This window comes from Sapajus apella, unplaced genomic scaffold (assembly GCF_009761245.1).
Source record: "Sapajus apella isolate SASKATOON/1434 unplaced genomic scaffold, GSC_monkey_1.0 scaffold63, whole genome shotgun sequence".
NCBI lineage: Eukaryota > Metazoa > Chordata > Mammalia > Primates > Cebidae > Sapajus > Sapajus apella.
The window spans coordinates 1,718,705-1,743,127 of record NW_022437003.1 but is presented as its reverse complement, the minus strand read 5'-3'; the positions used below and the strand labels follow the sequence as shown (position 1 = coordinate 1,743,127).

General features: G+C 35.6%; 2 long non-coding RNA genes across 2 annotated transcripts in view; both read left to right on the top strand.

The window, feature by feature from the left end:
- The window catches only part of LOC116529727, a 77,594-nt gene that overhangs the window by 43,675 nt on the left and 9,496 nt on the right, over positions 1 to 24,423 (top strand). The gene's annotated exons all lie outside the window — the stretch shown is intronic.
- On the top strand, positions 1,101 to 22,241 carry LOC116529726. The gene is made up of 3 exons (XR_004259631.1): positions 1,101 to 1,216; positions 4,200 to 4,205; positions 22,216 to 22,241. It is a non-coding gene; the product is annotated as an uncharacterized LOC116529726 (long non-coding RNA).

Genomic DNA, 24,423 nt, shown 5'->3' with positions numbered 1-24,423 from the left:
TCTCCCCTTCCCACTCTTCCCCCCAAGTCCCCAGAGTCCATTATATTATACCCTTGCATCCTCATAGCTTACTCCCACATGTCAGTGAGAACATAGGATGCTTCATTTTCCATTCCTGAGTTACGTTACTTAGAATACTAGTCCCCAGTCTCATCCAGGTCACTGGAAATGGTGTTAATGGTGTTAATTCATTCATTTTTATGGCTGAGTAGTATTACATCATATATATATATATACATATATATATATATATGTATATATATATATATAGACACACACACACACACACACACACAAACACACACATATGTATATACACACATACCACAGTTTCTTTTATCTCGCTCTTGTTGCCCAGGCTGGAGTGCAATGGTGTGATCTTGGCTCACCACAACCTCCATCTCCTGGGTTCAAGTGATTCTCCTGCCTCAGCATCCTGAGTAGCTGGAATTACAGGAGTCCACCACCATGACCTGGCTACTTTTTGTATTTTTTGTATTGATGGAGTTTCACCATGTTGGCCAGGCTGGTCTCAAACTCCTGATCTCAGATGATCTGCCTGCCTCAGACTCCCAAAGTGCTGGGATTACAAGTGTGAGCCACCACACCCAGCCATAGCACAGTTTCTTTATCCACTCATTGATTGATGGGCATTTGGGTTAGTTCCCCAATTTTACAATTGTGAATTGTGCTGCTATGAACATGCATGTGCAAGTATCTTTTTCAAATAATGAGTTCTTTTCCTCTGGGTAGGTACCCAGTAGTGGGATTGCTGGATTAAATGGTAGTTCTACTTTCAGTTCTTCAAGGAATCTCCACACTGTTTTCCATAGTGGCTGTACTAGTTTACATTCCAACCAGCAGTGTAGAAGTGTTCTCCGATCACTGCATCCACGCCAACAGCTACTTTTTTTCATTTTTTGATTATAGCCATTCTTTCAGGCGTAAGGTGGTATCTCATTGTGCTTTTGATTTGCATTTCCCTGATTATTAGTGATGTTGAGCATCTTTTCATATGTTTGTTGGCCATTTGTATATCTTCCTTCAAGAATTGTCTATTTATGTCCTTAGCCCCCTTTTTGATAGGATATTTTTTCTTACTAATTTGAATTCATTGTAGATTCTGGATATTAGTCGTTTGTGAGAAGTATAGATTGTGAAGGTTTTCTCCCACCCTGTGGGTTGTCTGTTGACTCTGCTGACTGTTCCTTTTGCTGTACACTTTTAAGTGGGGGCCAAATGATGAGAACACATGGACACATAGAGGGGAACAACAGATACTGGGGCTGACCTCAGGGTAGAGGTTGGGAAGAGGGAAAGGAGCAGGAAAATTACTAAGGGGTACTAAGCTTAACACCTGGGTGAAGAAATAATCTGTACAACCACTGTGACAGGAGTGTACCTACCTAAGAAAACTACACATGTACTCCTGAACTTAAAGTTTTAAAAAAGAAACTGCCAGTAGAAAAAGGATCTAACATGTTTTTCTTTTAGCTTCTTTCCTATTCTTGTCATTCTAATTTATCAATTCTACTAAAAGTTTAAAGACTAAGGTTTAATTTCTTACTGAATATCATTTTCATTATTTAATCCAATGTAAATTGTTATTAGACTTTCTCAATGTTAATACGAGTTTTTCTGCATTTTCTAGTCAGTTTCATTACTGTGGGGCACTGTATATTGCTATCAGAATGGTAGGTGGAGTGCATGTTAGTCATTAGACTTCCCATAAATAATGCACATTCACTTACACAGTTTCGGTCAATACTGAAAGTTACTTCTTTTTCTTTTCTTTACTTTTTCTTTTTTGACATGGTGTCTCGCCCTGTCACCCAGACTGGAGTGCAGTAGCACAATCCTAGCTCACTGCAACCTCTACCTCCTGGGTTCAAGCAATTCTCCTGCCTCAGCCTCCCTATGAAAGTTATTTCTTAAGGAAAGTAGAAGTTATCAAGTTAAAAAATAGGAGAAAGCAAGTTGAAAACAGAAAGGTGCTGAATAGTTGATCCTTTAGAGGACACAAATGTGTGATGAGTGTTGGAACACTCTGGGTAAATTTTCCTATTATGCTCTGGATGTTTAAATACCTAGCTTCATATTCAAAAGCTAGTTAATTGAAGGCGTTTTCCTGAAAGCTGTACTAGAAAGACTCCTGACCGAGCTACCTAATAACTTAATTATCTGGGTTTTGTTTTATTACAATATCTAAATCAAAGAGAGGTTTCAAAAGAAGTGAAAAGTTTCCATGTTGGTTAGAGCTGAATGTGGCTAATTTCTCATTTACTATTAATGAAATAGAAGTTAGTTTAACTGGCAGGAAATTAGGCAATATAAAGCTAAAATCATTACAGTTGTAAATTTTATTAGATATAGTAATTATACCTCTAGTACTATGCATTTTCTTAACTCAAGGTAATTATTTAAAATATGATTGTGCATTCGATACACAGACATTCAGTATGTTGCTCATTATGGGTTAAAAACAGAAACAGTATAAATGTCCAAAATTGTTTGGGAAAAATATTTGACAACCCATAAAATGATCACAAAATATTAAATTTAAAAGGATAATAAAAATTAGTATATATAATATGAATTCATTTTGTAAAATATCAGTATTAAAAAATAAAAGTATGCATATGTAACACACTAACAGTGCTTACTTCTCCATGTAAGGATTATAAGTGATTTTGAGTATTTTCTTCTATTGCTCATATTTATTTTTTTGAATGTCCTAAAATTAACAGATTGCTTTTGCATAAGGAAATGCAATGAATAATTTTTTTAAATATTTAATAAAATTGATTTTTAATATGATTTTATTTTTTGAATAAAATTTATTTTTCAATTTTTACATATTTACAGAACAACTTAGCAGAAAGTACATAAAGTTTAGTATATCTATCCGACACCAATCCCAGACAGACAAATTTTCCTGTAATTAACATCTTGGATTTATTTGGTACATTTCTTACAATTAGCCAATACTGGTAAGTTTTTTAGAAGTATCATTTATACTTTTTAATAAAGTCCATCTTATCAATTTCTTTTTAATCACATTGTTAGTGTTATATCTAAAAGCTCATTGCCAAACCCAAGGTCATCTACATTTTTTCCTATGCTGTATTCTAAAAGTTTTATAGTTTTGTGTTTTGTACTTAGATTTATTTTGTATTAATTTTTGTGTAATGTTTAAGGCTATGTCTAGATACATACTTTTGCACATAGATATCAAACTGTTCTGATATCATTTGTTGAAAAGATTATCCTTTCTCCATTAAATTGCCTTGCTTTTTTGAAATAGATAAGTTGACAATATTTGTTTTGCTCTCTATTCTGCTTTGCTTATCAATTTGTCTATTACTTGACCAATACCACACTATCTTGAATATTGTAGCTTTATAAGTCTTAAAGTAAGATAATGTCATCCTTCTGACTTTATTCTTCAGTATTTTGTTGATTACACTAGGTCTTTTCTCCTTCCTTATAAACTTTAAAATCAATTTGTTGACATCCACAAAATAACTTGCTGGGATTTTCATGGGGATTATATTAATTTATATATCAATTTGAGGAAAACTGACATATTAAACATCTTTTATGTCTTTCTATTCATGAACATAAACTGTCTTTCCATTTTAAAAGATCTTCTTTGATTAAATCAGGGTTTTGTAGATTTTCTCTAATATATATGGTATCCTCTCTATGTATTGCATGTGTCTCTTTTTTGGTGTTAATACAAATGGTGTGTTTAAAATTTTAAATTCCAATTGTGCATTGCTACTATATAAAAAGCAATTGACTTTTGCATACTGATATTGTATCCTTCAATCTTGCTAAAACCACCTAGTAGTTATAGGATTTTTATGAAGAGGGGCTAATTCATTGAGATTTTCTACATAAACAGTGATGTCATTCGTGAACAAACACTAAGAACATTTTCAAAAAACTATACTGATTCCAAGATAGTGCACATATAAATCAACAGAATACTTTACATTCCTCTCTCAATTCTTATAACATTATTGCTATTTTTTTTTACCTATCCATATGCTATGGGTGTATGAATACACATACATACATACATTTATATAACATGGTTGTTATTGCTGTGAACAGGCGTTTGTTACATCAGATAGAAATAAGAAAATTGAAGCTTTATTTACCCTTTTATTCTCTGGATTTCCTTCTTAAAGAAGATCCAAGTTCTCTCTATATATCTGACCTATGTCATTTCTCTCTTTATATCTGACCTATTATTATTTTTCCTTTCTCTGAAGAATTATTGTTTTTGGCAAGAGTGATCTGAGGGCTGCAATTACACTCAGTTTTTGTTTAAGAAAGTCTTTATTCTTCTTCACTTTTGAAGTATAATTTCATTGGGTACCTAGTCCTAATTTGTCAGTGTTTTTTTATTTTCTTTGAACACTTTAAATATTTCCTTCATTTTTTTTTCTTGCTTGCATGTTTCTGAAGATAAGTCCAATATAGCAGTTTTCTTTGTTTCTCTATAGATAAGGTGTTTTTGCTGTTGTCCTTGTTTTGTTTTTCCTTCTGAGTTCTTTCACAGTTTTCTCTTTGCCTTTAATTTTTCTATAGTTTGAATATAATATGCTTCAATGTATATCTTTTGACTTTTTTCTGCTTGGCATTCTCTGAGCTTCCTGCATTTGTGGTTCTATTTTTTTACCTTAATTTTGGAAAATACTCAGCCATTATTATTTCAAGCATTTGCTTCTTTCTCTTTTTTTCTCCTTCTCATATTTCCATTATATGTATGTTATATGTATGTTACACCTTGTGTAACTGTCCTACAGTACTTGGATATTCTATCTCATTGTTAATTTTCTTTTTTTTTTAAAATTTGGCTGTGTTTCTTTTAACATATTGGCTGTGTCTGGCCTACTGATGATCTATCAAAGGCATTCTTCATATCTGTGACAGTGTTTATGATTGTCAACATTTTGTTGTGGTTCTTTTAGAGAATTCCATCTCTCTGCTTACATTACTCAAATATTCTTGCATGTTATCTACTTTTACCATTTCATTTCTTAGCATATTCATCATAGTTACTTTACATTTAGAATCTTGTAATTTCAAAATATTCACTGGTGGTGTTTGCTTTGTCTCCTTAGCTCATTTTTTTTTTCCTTTTAGCATGTCTTGTAATTTTTTGGTATAAATTAGAAATAATGTATTGGATAATAGGAACTTAAGTAAGCCTTTAGTGTGAGATTTTTTGTTAATTTGGCTCAGAGCTCATCTGTGTTTACTGTTTTCTGTAGTTGTAGTTGCCACAGGCTTCAGCTGCCTCTATTGTCCTTGTTTTTGTCTGTCTGCTATTTTTGGATTTCCCTAGAATCTCCTTCTTAAATAGAGTCTGAGGCTTGCAGTTCTTTCAGTCCTAATCTACTGTTATTATACTGGAGCTCTGTGGTGGACAAGGGCAGGAAAGATGAAGCAGTATATAACCTGATGATTAAGTCTCAGTCTTAAAATGGATTTGTGCTCCTTGGCTGTAACCTTTACAAGTACTTCTTGGCTGCTTTTCCCATTTATGATAGGCAGTAAGGCTAGAAGGGGCTGGATTTGGGTAATTTATTTCTCTAAGTCAGTGCTCTGAAGTTACTTCCCTTACTTGCTATGTAGGCTTCTGTTGTGGGGAATGCTTTGGATTATTTTAAATGATTGCTTTTCCTCAGGGCACTTCATAATGCTTACTGTTTTTCATCCCAGTGCTAAACTTTTTAAAATCTTTACCTTGAGCAGTGTGTGGGGCTCCTGGAGGTAAAATTCACGAAAATTTGGGGCCCTGGGGATTGGCTCTCAAAATCTGCTGTCAAGTAGTCTGAAGTAAGCCTCCAAGAACTGGTCAAAGTTAAGCATTCTTAAGAATTACTGGCTCCAGAGGCTTCATCTGCAGGGAAGCCAAACTGTATTCTTTGTATTTGCCTGTTTCTCTTGTTTTTATGGTTGGTTTTTAAGGTTGGTGGTTTGTCCACCTCAGTTCTCATGGATTTAAGTAATTTGTTTTTAGTTTATTTAGTTTTTTGGTTGTTTGTTTGATGAATGTGGATGAGAATGACTTTTAAGTCCTATGTTCATTGTAGTAGAAATCAGAATTTGAAAGCTCCAAAAGTTATTTTTTAAGTGGAACTTTAAAACGACCCCAGATCATTTGTTGTTACTATTTATTGATATTATGCCCCTACTGCCAGGAAATTCTGAGTAGTTTTCAAACGTAATAGGCTTGGGAATCTAATTTCAATTCAACCACTTACTGATTGTGCCACATTGGCAGACTGACTTTATTCCTATGTTTTATTTTACCATTAAGACAGACTGGTACTATCAACCATAGTGTTCTTGTAAAATTTATGTAAAGGTGACACAGAACAAAATCTCAGAACAGTGTAAGTTTTTGGTAATAAGACTTGTAATTATTATTTTCACTAGCAATTACTTTATACTACAGGAACGAAATAAATGATTGTGTAGCATTCATCAGTCATATGGGATTCAAATTTATTTATACTTGATCTCGATTCCTGGCTTCAATGTAACCTCAAGTATTTTAATCAACCGCTTGACCTCAGCTACTCTCTTTGTAAACCAGTACTGATAATTTTTAACCTGAAGTTGGTCTTGAAGACTGAAATACATTACGTATGTAAAGAGTTAGTTAGGCACAGTGCCTGAAACTTAGCACTTAAAAAGTGCTGCTAATCCTTACCAGCAGCAAGTGGTAAGTAGTTTTAACCTACATTGTGACTGTAGCTTTGTTTAGTCTCCTTTGTGTTATGTTGAAGTTGATAAACAGTCCAAAGAGGACCCAAAAATGTCTTGTCTTGTTCTTACCTTTTTCTCCACATCATTTGGGAATCACCAGTACAGTGACCAGTGACAGATAGTTTGTCTAAATTATACTTGTAAAACATTGATTCATAAATTCAGCACATACTTAGTGAGTTTGTGTTCTGTGAATGTTAAATAAAGGGTTTGCAATATACAAATTGATTTTTTTTTCTTAAAAAGCGATAATCTAGCTATGTGATTTCTCTGGGTACAATTCAAAATTCTGCCTCCCAAAACCCTTAGGTAGATTTTCTTCTTTGGTTATTTTTCTTTTGGCATTTTGATGATATTATCTTTTAGAAGAAACTTGGCATAGTATATAAATAAAATTTATTTAGAGGACTTGAAGGAAATAAAGGCCTATAAGTTCAAATTGTTTGTAAAATTAAGCTCGAAAATGACCTTGTGAGATACACAGAAACACATTCATTTTATTCCAGTACCCCATGTCTTCCACTCTTGCACCATTGCCTCTCTCTTAGCTGATATCTATGTTGGTTTAGGTATTCTAAATAATCAACTGAAAGAAGATTGGGAAAATGCTATTTTGGTTTATAGATGGGTCAGCTTGTTATGTGAGAGCAAGCCCCAAATGGGTGACAGCTGCATTATACAGTAGACTTTTTCAGAGATAGCTTTAAAAGATAATGGTGAAAAAAATCTTCCCAATGGGCAGAGCTATAGGAATGCTTCTGGTCATCCATTTTATGTGCAAAGAGAAGATACCTGAAGTTAGTATATGTATGCTTGCAGATGGCCTGGGTGATTAGTCTAAGGCCCAGAAGGTAAATGATGAAAAAATAATAGACAATGAGGTCTGAGTCGAGGCAACCAGATAAATATATGGTAATGAGCATAAAGGGTGTAGATTTATAGATTTATGTAGGACATGTAAACACCGACAGACAACAGCCACCACAGAAAACAGACTAAACAGCCAAGCACAAAATACTGTGCAGCCAGTTGACATCAGCCAGCTTCTGTGATTGGCCACCCCCGAGCGGGCATAATGAACACATGAAGTGACAATGACAGCAGAGACAAACACTACACATGGGGTATCAGAATGAACTCTCAGTTACTAAGGCTGAGCTACATATTGCTCATGTTCAATATCTCATCTTTCAGCAAGAGAAGCTAGCATAGAGCCCACGATGTGGCACCACGCCTCAAGGACATCGGTTGACTCCCTTAGGGAAACTGACTACATTTGGTATCTTGCATCCTGAGAAAGCCAGCATTTTATTCTTAGAATTCACTTTTCACGTAAAGTTTCCTTTTCCAGCACCAGTATCCAACATGGAATTCCGTCTAATACCATGTTACATTAAGAAACTCACTATATATGAAAGGAAATGTGAGAGTGAGCCCCAAACCAAGGAATTTATTCTTGGTTCCATACTGGCCACCCAAAAACTGGCTTAATAGAGAAATAAAATGGCCTCATAAAGGTGTAACTGGGCCTGGCATGGTGGCTCACATCTGTAATCCCAGCACTTGGGGAGGCAGAGGCAGGTGGCTCACCTGAAGTCAGGAGTTCAAGACCAGCCTGCTCAATATGATGAAACCCTAACTCTACAAAAAATACAAAAATTAGCTGGGTGTGGTGGTGGGCGCCTGTAATCCCAGCTACTTGGAAGGCTGAGGCGGGAGAATCACTGGAACTGGGAGGCAGAGGTTGCAGTTAGCTGAGATTGCACCACTGCACTCCATGTGGGTGACTGGAGCAAAACTCCATCTCAAAAATAAAAATAAAGGTGCAACTAATGGGTCAACATGGAGGGGTCAGTTCCATTCTACAGGACACCATCCAGATGTTGAACCAAAACCTCTACATAGCTCCGTATCTCAAATATGAATATTACATGGGTCTGGGAAGCCAGGAAGTCAGTGTAATGGTGGACTCATTTACAACTCAGAAAGAGCCACCAGAAGAATTGATTTTTTGTCCATTCTTAAAAGTTTAGGACCTGTATGGTTAGAGATCTTGGTCATCAAGGAGTATACTTTCATCAGGGGACATAGCAAGAGCTCCAATGAATGACAAAGTTTGGTTGCCCTTAGGCATGTTGGTACTTTTGTGTGTACAGGAATCATGATGCAAGACTAAGCGTTGTCATTTTGTATGAAAAATTGACCCTGATCAACAGGATGAGACGGAGACATTATTGCAAATTGGGGTGGGGAGTAATATGTGTGGATGTGGAACCCAGGTGATTCATCTGGAGACATCTTGGTGCTGTCTTACCCAACTGTGGCTTTAAAAGGGCAGTTAGAGCAACATTGGCTTGAAATGGCGTGATAACCAAGCACTCACAGACATGGATCGGCGTCATACTAGCAGACAGTTTTCCAAGGACAGCAGAGATGGTAACTTGGATTAAGGAGTTTCTAGAATGGACAGTGGAAATGGAAAATTATGAGTGTCAATTGTGGCCTTGAAACCAACTATAGTAGTGGGGACTGACGTTCATTTGACTAACTTCCTTATTCTAACTTTTGCCTGGAAAAGAATCCTACTGAAATCCTGAAGGAAATCTTTCTCAAATGTGAAAGGGAAAGTAGGTCAATATAAGCGTTGTCAATGGAGATATGTCATCTGGATTCCCTTTCAGGAAAAACTTGATGCACAGCTGTAAGAAGTGAGGTTAACAGGCAGCCTCAACTTTAGATAAGGTTGGCCACAACTCCAGGCAGCTACTTTATTTAAGGCCATGCAGTTTTCAGGACAGACCACTGGTAGAGACAAAGCAAGATGAGGGTATAAAAGCGAAGCTATTTTGGTCTCAATGTGGAAAACTGTGGCGGGCAATCTTTGCCCTGGAGTTTGCAAGAAGTTTGACGAAGTCCTTGCTGACCCTGAAATGTAGTTAAGATTCATTATCTGCCTGACCTTGCTTCCTTTTACACGAGTGCTAATGCCTCAAAAAATGTTGCATCTCTAACTCCATTTCAGTGTCTGCTTCCTGACAATTTAGCTTGCAAGACTGTTGGTTTTGAGTGGGGCATGGCAGAGGAGTAGACTTTCTAGAATGTTCAGCCTGTGGTTAGAGCTGCACTGCTACTTGGGCCGTGTGGCCAAGCAGATCCAATGAGGTTAGAGGTATCAATGGCAGTTAAGGATTTTGGGTGGTGTCTCTTGAAATCTCCAATAGGGGAGTCATAGCACAGAATTCTAGGGTTTTGGAGAAAGGCCATTAGCATTGTGGCAGGGAGCCACTTGCTATTTGACAAGCAGCCTCTAGTCTGCTACTGAGCACTCAGAGAATGACAACTGGCCCTGAGATCTAAGGTAACTATATACCTGAAATTTCTCATAGTGAACTGAATATTATCAGATTCATTAAGTCAATAAATTTGGCAGACACGGCGATATTCTGTTGCATGATAAAAGTGATATTTGGGGTAAGATCCAAACAAATCTAGAGGGTACAAGTAAGGTACATGAACAAATGGAGTAGCATCCAATATTGACTGCTTTTGTTTTACTGACTCTAACTTTATACCTATGGCCCCACGAAGGGTTACACACAATCAACTAACAGAGAGAAGAACTCAATGGATACAGTTTTGTTAGCACAGAGTAGGTTTCCACCACTCTACAACTTCCCATCATGCTGACTTTGAGTAAGGGTGGGAAAGGGAAATTTCCCAGTGTCCACAGCTATAATTACAGAACTTGACTTTTTCACCTTGTAAAGAAGGAGAAATATCCAAAGAAAGACATAGATTCCTGGGCAGTGGATAATATATTGGCCAGTTGGCCAGAGTCCTGGAAGAAGCAAGATTGAAGGACTGGAGATCAGGATTTTGGGGCTAGATATATATATGATTAGGTACTCTCCATCTCGAAAACCCGATTCATTTAGTGGCAGGCTGACGAGATGTTATCTTCCAAGGGGCAGTGACTCAATTCTATGTAAATTGATATCCATTTCACGTGTCTCCTGTTCCTTAAAAGTCTGCAAGTTGCCGCTATTTGAAAATTACAGAAGCCAGATTTAACAACATGGGATCTCATGTACTGTTAGACTAAGATGAATAAGGTGTGACAATAGGCACATTGCCAGAGCAATCGTTGGTTCCGCCATATGCAACATCACCCAGAGTAGCCAGTTAATAAGTTGTGGAAATGGACAATGGGGATAGTTGCACAGTGTTGTGAATATACTTAACACAACCAAACTGTACAGTTAAATTGATTATAAAGGAAAGTTTTATGTATATTTTACCACAATGTTAAAAATCAAGTACGTATGTTGTTGGTAAAAGTATATAGGATCTTAAGGCTCTTTTAGAATATAGAATTGAATTCAGAATACAGATATGGTGACGGGAATATTTTTTGCAGAACTGGGTAGTATGTTCACATGTACAGTATGTAAAACAACTATTTGTGTAACTGACCTTTATAGCAGTGTATCCCTGATAGCTAAAATATGTTAGGCTGATAACTCAGCAATTGAAATATGATCCTCTCTCACCATCACTCATACTCATTTGTATATTCTTTTTTTTTTTTGTTGAGACCGAGTTTCACTCTTGTTACCCAGGCTGGAGTGCAATGGCGCAATCTCGGCTCACCATAACCTCTGTCTCCTGGGTTCAAGCAATTCTCCTGCCACAGCCTCCCGAGTAGCTGGGACTACAGGCGTGTGCCACCATGCCCAGCTAATTTTTGTATTTTTAGTAGAGACGGGGTTTCACCATGTTGACCAGGATGGTCTCGATCTCTTGACCTCGTGATCCACCCGTCTCGGCCTCCCAAATTGCTGGGATTATAAGCATGATGTGCTTCCCATTTGTGCAACTTAAGTTCTGCTAGAGTAGAAATCTTGCCTCTTGGGAGTGGAAGTGGGAGAGAGAATTTCTGCAAGGGGATGCAATAAAACTACTAGTGAAACTGAAGAAACTAGCAACTACCTGCTTATTTAGGGCTGCTGCTTCTGATGGACTAACAGGCAAGTACAGGATCTTACACATGAGTGATTATCTGATCACCCTGATAACATTTGGTAGGAAGGGGTTTTTATGGTTTCAATCATGTATGACGAAAAAGGTGCTATATTCTTTTTGTATGAGCTACTTTGTGTATTTTATAAGCAATATATATGTACTAATATTCCTTTATCAGACATTGTGGGGTGCATGGTATAGAAAACTCAAGGTATTCTTTTAAGGTGCACATCTTTTTTTTTTTTTTTTGCTTTATTTCAACCATTTACATCAAACTATTTCTTAATTTAGAAAGATTTCTCTGCTTTTGCAAACACAGTCTACAGGGGATAATTAAATATTTTCAGAGTCATCATATACGTTTTTAATTCCTTCAGGTCTGTCTTAGTTTTGTTAAAGTCCCTACACTGAAGGCTCCAGATGTGTTTGCTCTTTGAGTTCTACCATGTTTTAGAGTTTTTTGTTTCCCTCACTTTTTTCTGTCATTTATCTCTCCCATTACTGTGCCTACCTCTAGGACCTGTCTTTAATTTACCCTTGGGTTGGGCAGTTGTGTAACTGCATACTATATGTTGAGTAAGAGTAGAGAGGATTTGAATCAGGTTTTGATAGGCTGTTAAAGCAATTAAAATAGATACACTTTGCTGCATTGGCTTGGTGACATTATGTTTGTGTCTTAGCTCTCTTCTAACTTACTTCCTTATCAACTGCAGTTGTCATATTTGTGATTTCATGGCAAGTGAGATATTGCTAGATGTAATTTCTCTTGATCTATATGTCATCTTTCCCAGTTGTGTTAGTATTTTTGTGTATACAGTTCTATAATGTGAAACTTAAGACGATTAAAACTCAAAAAATTCTCAGGCCAAGTTTTTGTATGGGATGAAGTGGTTTTGATTCAGTGTTACTGTGATAGGGAGCTATAAATTAGTTGTTTACCTATGAAATTCCTTCCTGCAGTCATTCTGAAATAAAGTTATGTTACAACTTAAAAAAAAAAAAAATTTGGTGGGAAGAGATACATTAAGGGACCAAGGGATTCTTGATGCTTGTATGCCTGGACTGGAAACTGATACTTGAAATAACCATAGGCAAACAAGTAAAACTGAACTAAATGTTCCAAGCACACAATCAGCCAAAACCAAAGTACTGATTGGAGGTGGGCAAACAGACTGAGTGGCACAGGAAAGAAATGATTATGTTAATTATGACACAGGGCTGGCAGTAGCAGAGGAAACTACCTCACTCCCCCAACACTTTTCCATTGTGACTTTTGTGGCGATCAAGGCATGCCACCATCCTAAGGACTCCACAATGAACTGGATATGCATGGATGATGAGGGACAAGGCAGACTTGAAGTGTATTATAAACCTCTTGTGTCCCATCTCAAAGCTCTGTTCTCAGCTGTTGTTTTTGTTTTGTTTTACTTGGTTTAGTCATGTGTTATTCTCACCACTGTGGAAAGAAAAAGAGGTAACACTGATGAATACGAAGCAGAAATTTATGTGATTTCTTACACAAGGTTTTGATTATCTTTGAGTATGAACAGTAAGTTAAGTACGTGTGTCCAAAACTTGTTAGGAAGTGATTTTACTAAAAGAATCAAATAGTCTGATGAAATCAAAATCCTGTGTAATGATCCCTTAAGTAACTGACAACTGATGTTACTTCTAGGGTACAAAATTTAAGAGTATAACAGAATAGAAACTGACTTTGATGTATCTTAAATTGTCCTCTTTATCTATTTCTAACATTCAAGGGCTGAACAATTACACAACTCCAGGGGCAACTTGCTGATTGTATTCTATGTGCGTTTTCTGCCTGGAATTGTGCAGTGTGAAAAGCCTCCACCAGCATCTGTTTTGAAGAATCTGTAGCTATTATCTAGTTTATTTCATTATCTTTCTAGCAAAAGCTGAGCCTTTCAGGACTACTACAGTCATAGCTTTAAATAGATTACAAAACCATGATTTAAGGCCTGCTACAAGCCCATATATTAGAGAAGAAAAACCAGTGGGGAAATAATTGGCTTAAGTCCTCCAGTTGAGATCATGGACAGAGGGTGTAATGGTTGCCAAAAACCTTGGAAAAACATCATATTCACACATCACTCCACCCTTCACCACAAAGAAATAAGATAAGGCAATACAGGGCTAACATCTTTCCACCTTTTCCAAAAGCCAAGGCAGTAACAACCACCCTGAGTAAGCTAGATGGTTAAGTTTCATGTCCAAATGCGCAATGAAATGGCTTTAAGTCACAGGTGAGAGAGAGCATCCTACAACCCATTTTAACACGCGCTTTTTCATGTGGTATTCTCTGTGAACTAGAGTTATTAAATTCAAAAACATCCTGAAGTATAACAGCCAAAATGCTTAAAAGCGTATCTTTGAAGGAAATTTGGGTGCATCTTTTTCTTTCGATCAAAACTAGAGATAGAACTAGAAATAGTCTTCTATTCCAAGATATCGTAGAACTTAAATCGTTACTGTAATTTAATCATGGATAGTTAATAACATTTGAGTAGACTCTATAAATAATACTGTTTTTATAATTAACTTTTTGGAAGAGAGGTATAAAAAATTGAATTGTTAAATATTACTATTATATTACAATATATTCTCATTACTGGATTATTCTGCCGTGGTTTTATTTATTTATTTATTTTTATTTATTTTTTTAAAGACAGGGTTTCACCATATTGGTCAGGCTGGTCTCGAACTCCTGACCTCAGGTGATCCACCTGCCTCAGCCTCCCAAAGTGCTGGGATTAAAGGTGTGAGCCACCGCGCCCGGCTATTTACTTATTTTTATTATACTTTAAGTTCTGGGGTACATATGCAGAACCTACACATTTGCTGCATAAGTATACACGTGCTAAGGTGGTTTGCTGCATCCATCACCCCATCATCTATGTTAGGTATTTCTCCTAATGTTATCCTTCCTCTAGGCCCCCAGCTCCTGTAATCTCTCCCCTATCACCCCACCACCCAACAGCCCCAGTGTGTGATGTTCCCCTCCCTGCTTCGGCTTACGCTCCTTGGGCTGTACGCACTGTCTAACCAGTCCCAATGGGATGAAATGCAGAAATCACCCGCCTTCTGCATCGCTCTCGCTGGGCACTGAGCTCTGGAGCTGTTCCTATTTGAGCATCTTTGCGAGATCTCTGTTTTATGTTTAATAATATAATCAACACCCATGAACACGTCACTGAATAGAAAAGGTAAAATCACAATAATAAAATACAGCTGATCATTAGGTCTTCCTGCAGTACATATGCTTCAATCTCTGTAGTGGGAGAAACGTCATCCAAAATGTGTATTTATTCTTTTCTCAGTTTCATTTTTCAAACAGCTTTATTGAGATGTAATTGACATAAAATAAACTGTAGATATTTCAAATGTACAATTTGGTGAAATCTAAGATTTACTTATGTATGTACATACAAATGCATACATAAATATGTACAATCATCAACACAAACTATCATCCCCAAAAGTTCTCATGCTCCACTGTAATTTTATAATCCTCCTTTCCTGCTTTTTTTTTTTTTTTTTGGAAATCTCCCTGATCCTCAGGCAATAACTGATCTACTTTCTGTCAGTATAGATTACCTCACATTTTCTAGAATTTAGTATAAACGTAAACCTACAAAATATATCGGATTTTTTTTTCTATAGCTTCTTTCACTGAGAATAATGCTTTGGAGACTCATCAGTTCTGTAGTGTGTATCAATGTGTACTCCTTTTTGGTACTAAGTACTATGTCAATAAATGGACAGGCCACAATTTGTTTATCCATTCACTTGTGGGTGGATATCTGAATTGGTTCAAGCTTTGGCTAATACAACCGAAGCTTCTATGAATATTTATGTACAAGTCTTTGGCCACGTGCTTTCATTTCTCTTGGGAATTTTCCCAGGAGCAGAATGGCTAAATTGTGTGATAGGTACAATTTTTAAACAAACCGCCAAGCTATTTTCTGAAGCATGTGTATATCATTTTACATTCCCACTAGTGTTTGAATGTTTCAGCTGATACACTTCTTAGCCATTGTTGTGATAAGTTGTTTTTGTTTTGTTTTTTAACTTTTTCACATTTTAATAGGTGTTTAATGGTATCTCATTATCGTTTTAATTTGCGATGTTGAACATGTTTTAACTACCTATTTGCCATTCATATATCTTCTTTGGTGAAATGTCTATTTAAAGCTTTGCTAATTTTTAAAATTGAATTTAATTTTCTTTTTTAGTTTTGAGAGTTCTTCATATATTCTGCTTACAAATGTCTGGTCAGATCACATTATTTGCAGATGTTTTCTCCCATGCTTATGACTGCCATTTCATTTTCTTGACAGTGTTTTCAAAGAGCATAAGTTCTTAATATTTATGAAGTTTAATTAGTCAGTTTTTCATTAATGGATAATGGTTTTGGTGTATGTTTAAAAAATCTTTGAATAACCAAAGTCAAGAAGATTTATCTTTTCTAGAAGTTTTATAGGTTAAGCTTAAAATTTAGGTCTGTGAACTATTTGTTTTTATGTGGTATATAGATCGAAGTTCACTTTTTAAGTACTATCCAATTGTTTCAGCACTATTCTTTGAAAATCTATTTTTTTCCTCTGAACTACATTTGCACCTGTGTCAGAAATCAATTTATAATATAAATTGGGCCCATCTCTCGGATTCTCTATTCTATTCTATTGATTTACTTGTCTATCTTGATAGCAACACTAAACTGCCTTGATTACTCTTGATTAAGACTTGAAATCAGGTATTAGTTTTTTGAAAATGTTTTTTCTTTCAAAAATAATTTTGATTCTTCTAGGATATTTGAATTTCTATATGAAATTTATATTTAATTTGCCATTTTCTACAAAGACAAGCCTGCTGACAGTTAGATTTCAAATATTTTAATACACATAACTCTTCAGGAAAATTTAAAATATATCAGTGTTGAATTTTTCCATCTAGGAACACGGTATTCCATGTATTTAATTACTCAGCAATATTTAGTAGTTTTCAGCATATGTATCTTTCACAGTTTTTAAAAGTTTATTCCTATATATTGCATATTTTTGATGTTATTTTAAATGCTTTTAAAATTCAAGTGTGTTTTTTTGTTGTTACTGGTATTCCTGATCATAGGGAGAGAGTGTTTCATATTTCTCCATTAAGTATAATTTTAGTTATATCATTCTCATAAATATTATCAAGCAAAAAATTCACTTTTATTTCTAGTTTGCTATGTGTTTTCATCAGGAATTAATGTTAGACTTCATGAAATACTTTTTCTTCATCTATTGACTACATATATTTTCTTTTTAATTCTGTTAATAATAGTGAATTTTTGATTTTCAGATACTCAATTAGCCGTGCATTTCTGCAACCCCACTTGATTACTCTCATTCTCTCCTTCCCTTTCCCTCTCTCTGTCTCTGTCTCGTCTCTCACTCCGTGTGTGTGTGTGTGTGTGTGTCTGTCTATGATGCAGAAATCAAGACTATAATTTTCTTATAATGTCTCTGGTTTTGCCAATATTATTTATTCTCTAAACATTTGGTAAAATACAACATTGGGTCTATATCGGCCTGGAATTTCCTGTGGGAAGCCTATTAGCTACATATGCAGTTTCTGCAGTAGATGAAGAACTTTTCAGGTAGTTTTATCTTGAATGTGCTCTTTCAAGAAATTTGTCCATTTCAATTATATTTTCAAGTTTATTTGCATAAAATTGATCATAATATTCTCTTATATTTTTAACATCTGCAGAATCTAAGTGATAGCACTTCTCTCATTCCTGACATTGATAATTTTGTTTTCCCTTGATAATCTGGCTGGAAGTTTCTCAGTTTTTTCCATCTTCTCAGTTAACAAACTTTTCATTTTTCTGCTTCTATTTTCATGATATGTTCCTGTAATAGATATTTTGTTATCACGTCTAAGAACTTCAGATGTAATTTGTTCTTTTTTTTAATTTGCTTAAGATGGAAATAGAGGTAATGGTTGGGACACCTCTGTCTTCTTTTTAATATAAGCATTTTGTAATATAAAGCTTCCCTTAAATATTTTCCTAATGTCAACCAACATATTTTGCTATACTGTGTCTCCATTTTTACTCAACTCCAAATACTATTTTGCCTTTTCCTTTCTTGTTGACAGAAGTTATTCAGCATCATGTTATTAATTTCTAATTATTTAGAAGATATTTTAGTATGTTTGTTTTTGATTTCTGATATGGTGTCATTGTGTTCAGAAAATACCTTGTATGATCTAAATTTTGTCAAATCATACTGATTTTATAACTCAGAATATTTTTTGTAAACATTGTATTCACTTGAAAATAGTGTATAATTTTCTGTCATTGGGTGTTTTATAAATATTAAGGTAATTTTATTAATAGTATTGCTGTAATCTACATTATTCTTCATTTTCTATCAACCTACTCAATAATCTCTTGAAAGAAGTATATTGAAATCTTTGATATTTGCAATTTTCCCTATCTCTTCCTGCATTTCTGTCAGCTTTTGCTGTATATATTCTGAAGGCTTGTTATTAGTTGCATAAGAACTCAGACTTTTTATGTCTTCTTGATTAGCTGACCCTTTGATCATTATAAAATAAATGTCTTTAATCTTTGCTTTGAAAAATACTTTGATATTAAATAGCTCCTCCAGCTTTGATTAAGATTAGAGTGACATATATTTTTCCATTTTAAAATGTTAATTCATTTGTGTTTTTATATTTAAAGTGAATTTTTTGACCCACTATGTATTTGGGTCTCACTATATTATCTAACCTGACAATCTTTTTTTTTTTTTATTGGAAGGTTTACACCATTTACTTCCTTTTTGTTTAACTTAAATACCATTGTTATTTAAACTTTTTATGTTTACAAAGTTGTAAATTTATATATACTTATAATAGAGATACTGTGTACCCTTAACACAGTTGTTTTCTAGTGGCAGCATCTTGCCAAATTATAGTAAAATTTATTAACGAGAATAGAGATGCAAATACAGTCAAGATACAAAACATTTCCATCAGCACAAGGAGGCCTCCTGTTGACCTATAGTACTTAACCCCTTCCTTAACGACTGACAACCACTAATCTGTTATTTTGTTATTTGAAGATTATTATATAAATCAAACTGTACATCATCCTTTGAGGTTTTTCTCATGCTACATAGTTCTTTGGAGATTCATTCAGGTTGTTGTGTGTATCAAAAATGTAGTTTTTAAATAATGAATGGTTTTCTATATTATAGATGTACAACAGTTTAATCATTCACTCATTGAAAGGCCTACACGTTGTTTCAAGTAATAATAAATTTTCCCACAGATCACAGAAGCTTTGTTCATTTTTTTTTTAAGTCTTTTTTCTTTATATGATTCACTTTGGAAATATCTTTTGCTGGGCATTCAAGTTGAGTAATGTTTTCATCTGCGATATTTTTTTGTGCACATTAATCTCATTCAGCAAACTTTTCATCTCAGGCATTGTAATTTTTATTTCCTAAAGTTTAATGAGTGCCTTTTTTTTTTTTTTTAATCTTATCTCCTTGTCTTCGTCGTCTTAATGTTTAATCTTTCCTTTATCTTCTGAGCATATGGAATACAGTCATAATGATTTGTTTTCATATCTTTGTCTACTAATTCTGCCAACAGTGTGTTTTCTTGGTCTGTTTCAATTGATTGATTTTTTTTTTTTTTTTTTAACGTTTTTTGTTGGTTTTTTTTTTTTTTTTTTTTTTAGACAGAGTCTCACTCTGTTGCTCAGACTGTAGTGCAGTGGTGTGATCTCAGCTCACTGTAACCTTCGCCTACTGGGTTCAAGCAATTCTCTGCCTCAGCCTCCGGAGTAGCAGGGATTACAGGTGTCCACCACCACGCTGGGCTAATTTTTCTACTTTTAGTAGAGACAGTTTCACCGTCTTGGCCAGGCTGGTCTTGAACTCCTGACCTCAGGTGATCCACCTGCGTCAGCCTCCGAAAGTGCTGGGATTACAGGCATGAGCCACTGCGCCCAGCTATGTCTGGTAGTTTTTAATTGGATGTGAGACATTTTGGATCTTACATTGTTGGGCGAGAATAGATTTGCATTTCTACACATACTATCAAGTTTTACTGTTGGACGTGTTTTAAGTTATTTTGTTTGATCCTTTGGGGTTTTGTATTAAGGGCTGCTAATACAAAAAACCAGAGCTGTATTTTCCTAAAGCTAACATTCCCTCACTAGTGAGGCAAGAGCCTTCTATATACTCTAAGCAATGCCGCCTAATTGATGAGGTTTTCCACTGCAGCAGTGCTTAGCACTGTTCTCTGTCATCCTTTCAGCTGGTGTTTTTCTGGGATCATGTAGTTTCCTCACAAGCGTTTGATAATCAGTTCTCAGCTGAATATTCATAAAAGATCTCTTTTTAGATGTCTGGAACTTTTTCTCTGGCACCTCCCTTCTTTTCCATACTCTGTTCCATGAAGTCAAGCCATCTCGACCTCACTTGAGTTCCAGCTCCCTTCCCTGAGCTCAGAGAGATGACCTGATGCTGAGTTTCTCCTTCCTACACCATGGCTTGGAAGCATCTAGTAGAAGTCATGGGATAATTGTAGTGTTTACACTCATTTCTGGTCTCTGATACTTAATATTTTAATTATCTTTGTAGTGTTATAATTTTTGGTGCATTTGTTTTATAGTTGTTGCTGTTATATTTGGAGACAAAGTAAATTCAGTATCTGTTTTTTCATCTTGAACAAAAGCTTCTTGGTTTCATTTTTGAAACTTCCTTACAAATGCCTAATAAGTATATAATGTCATGTTAGATTTTATTTTTAACTTAAAAAGGGTATCCTGTTGTAAGTAATACTTTCAAGCTTTCCTTTTTTAACTTGATTTCATATTGCTAGGGTTATCCACATGGTTGGAATTTTATGTTGTAACTGGAACAAAATACCACATTGTTTAAATATATTTTAGTCAATTCCTTTATATTTTTGATGAACATTTGGCATTTCTTTGTATTTTGAGCAGTACTAGTAGAGAAATGTTATTAATATCTCCTACTATAAATATGCAAGATTTTCTCTTCTATTTAAGCCTAAGAGTATAATTGATTATAGATTACATAAATCACGAAATGTAAAAGACAATGTGAATTGCTTTCCAAAGTACATACAAATCATTAGACTGCCACCCGGAAGTTCAAAAGATCTTGTGAATGTACATGTCTCCAGCACTTTGTATTGTTAAACTTTTTAATTTTTACCAATTCAATAGGTATAAAGTGGCATTGAATTTGGGTTTTAATTTGTATTTCCCTTTCAGAAGAACAAAACTATTCAACAAACTTCTTCACTCTTAAATGTAATTTATTTCCCTAACATTTATGTTTTTAATATATCTTAATATGACTTTAATTTATACTCTAAGTTCTGAGATACATGTGCAGAAGGGGCAAGTTTGTTACATAGATACACACGTGCTATGGTGGTTTCTTGCATCCATCCCACCATCATCATCTACCTTAGGTATTTCTCCTAATGCTTTCCTTCCCCAATGCCCCCACCCCCTGCTATCTCTTTCCTAGACCCCCACCCCCCAACAGGTCCCAGCGTGTGATGTTTCCTCCATGTGTTCTCAATGTTCAGTACCCACTTATGAGTGAGAAGATGCGGTGTTTGGTTTTCTGTTCTTGCATCAGTTGCTGAGAATGATGGTTTCCAGCTCCATCCATGTCCCTGCAAAAAACATGAATCAATACTTTTTTATGGCTGCATAATATTACGTAATGTGTATGTGCCACATTTTCTTTATCCAGTCAATCACTGATGGGCATTTGGGTTGGTTCTAAGTCTTTGCTATTGTGAACAGTGTTGCAATAAACATGTGTTTGCATGTGTTTTTATAACAGAATGACTTATAATCCTTTGGGTATATACCCAGTAATGGGATTGCTGTGTCAAATGGTATTTCTAGTTCTAGATCCTTGAGGAATCACCACACTGTCTTCCACAATGGTTGAACTAATTTACACTCTCACCAACAGTGTAAAAGCGTTCGTATTTCTCCACACCCTCTCCAGTATCTGTTGTCTCCAGATTTTCTAATGATTGTCATTCTAACTGGCGAGAGATGCTACCTCAATGTGGTTTTCATTTGGATTTCTCTAATGACGAGTGATGATGAGCTTTTTTAAATAGGTTTGTTGGCTGCATAAATGTCTTATTTTGAGAAGTGTCCATTCATATCCTTAGCCTACTTTTTGATGGGGTTGTTTTTGTCTTGTAAATTTAAGTTATTTGTAGATGCCGGATATTAGCCCTTTATCAGATGGGTAGATTGCAAAAAGCTTTTCCCATTCTGTTGATTGCCAGTTCACTCTGATGATAGTGTTGTATGTTGTACAGAAGCTCTTAAGTTTAATTAAATCCCATTTGTCTATTTTCGCTTTTGTTGCCAATGCTTTGGTGTTTTAGTCATGAAGTCCTTGCCTATGCCTATGTCCTGAATGGTACCTAGGTGTTCTTCTAGGGTTTCTACAGTGTTAAGTCTTATGTTTAAGTCTTTAATCTATCTGGAGTTAATTTTATTGTAAGGTATCAAGAAGGGGTCCAGTTTCCGCTTTCTGCACTTGGCTAGCCAGTTTTCCCAACACCATTTATTAAACAAGGAATCCTTTCCCCATTGCTTGTTTTTGTGAGGTTTGTCAAAGATCAGATGGCTGTAGATGTGTGGCGTGGTCTCCAAGGCCTCTTTTCTTTCTGTTACACTGGTCTATGTTTTGGTACCAGTACCATTCTGTTTTGATTACTGTAGCCTTGTAGTATAGTTTGAAGTCAGGTAGTGTAATGCCTCCAGCTTTGTTCTTTTTGCTTAAGATTGTCTTGGCTATGCAGGCTCTCTTTTGGTTCCATGTGAAGTTTAAGGTGGTTTTTTCCAGTTCTGTGAAGAGGGTCGTTGGTAGCTTGATGGGGATAGTGTTGAATCTATAAATTACTTTAGGCAGTATGCCATTTTAACAATATTGATTCTTCCTAACCATGAGCATCGAATGTTTTTCCATCTGTTTGTGTCCCCACTTACTTCCTTGACCAATGGTTTGTAGTCCTCCTTAAAGAGGTCCTTCATGTCCCTTGTTGGTTCTATTCCTAGGTATTTTATTCTCTTTGTAGCAATTGTGAATGGCAGTTCACTCTTGATTTGGCTCTCTGTTAGTCTGTTATTGGTGTGTAGGAATGCTTGTGATTTCTGCACAGTGATTTTGTATCCTGAGACTTTGCTGAAGTTGCTTATGAGTTTCAGGAGATTCTGGGCTGGGAGGATGGGGTCTTTGAAATATACAATCATGTTGTATTCAAATAGAGACAATTTGACTTCCTCCTTTCCTATTTGAATACCCTTTATTTCTTTTTCTTGCCTGATAGCTCTGACTAGAGCTTCCAATACTATGTTGAATAGGAGTGGGGAGAGAGGGCATCCTTGTCTAGTGCCAGATTTCAAAGGGTAATGCTTCCAGTTTTTGCCTATTCAGTATGATACTGGCTGTGGGTTTGTCATAAATAGCTTTTATTATTTTGAGATAAGTTCCATCAATACCTATTTTATGGAGAGTTTTTAGCATAGAGGGCTGTTGAATTTTTTTGAAGGCTTTCTCTGCATCTACTGAGATAATCATGTGGTTTCTGTCTTTGGTTCTGTTTATCTGGTGGATTACATTTATAGACTTGCGTATGCTGAACCAGCCTTGCATCCCTGGGATGAATCCTACTTGATCATGGTCAATAAGCTTTTTGATGTGCTGTTGCAATCGGTTTGCCAGTATTTTATTGAAGATTTTTGCATCTGTGTTCATCATGGATACTGGCCTGAGGTTTTCTTTTTTTTTTTCCAGTCTCTGCTGGTTTTGGTATCAGTATGATGTTGACCTCATAAAATGATTTGGGAAGGATTCCCTCTTTGTGGATTATTTGGAATAGTTTCCAAAGGAGTGGTACCTGCTTCTCTTGTATGTCTGGTAGAATTCAGCTGTGAACCCCTCTGGACCTGGGCTGTTTTTGGTTGGTAGGCTATTAATTGCTACCTCAACTTCAGCCCTTTTTATTGGTCTATTCGGTTTCAACTTCTTGGTTTACGCTTCAGAGGGTGTAAGTGTCCAGGAATTTATCCATTTTTTTACTGGTTTATGTGCATAGAGTTGTTTGTAGTAATATCTGATTGTACTTTGTATTTCTGTGAAATCGGTGGTGATATCCCCTTTATTTTTTATTGCATCTATTTGATTCTTCTTTTAATCTGGCTAGTGATCTATTTTGTTGATCTTTTCAAAAAACCAGCTTCTAGATTTATTAAATTTTTGAAGGGTTTTTTATGTATCTCCTTCAGTTCTCCTCTGCTCTTAGTTATTTCTTGTCTTCTGCTAGGTTTTGAGTTTTTTTGTTCTCGCTCCTTTAGGCCTTTCAATTTTGATGATAGAGTGTAGGTTTTAGATCTTTGCTTGCTTCTCATGTGGGCATTTATTGCTGTAATTTTTCCTATAGACGCTGCTTTAAATGTGTCCCAGAGATTCTGGTATGTTATGTCTTTGTTCTCGTTGGTTTCACAGAACAGCTTTATTT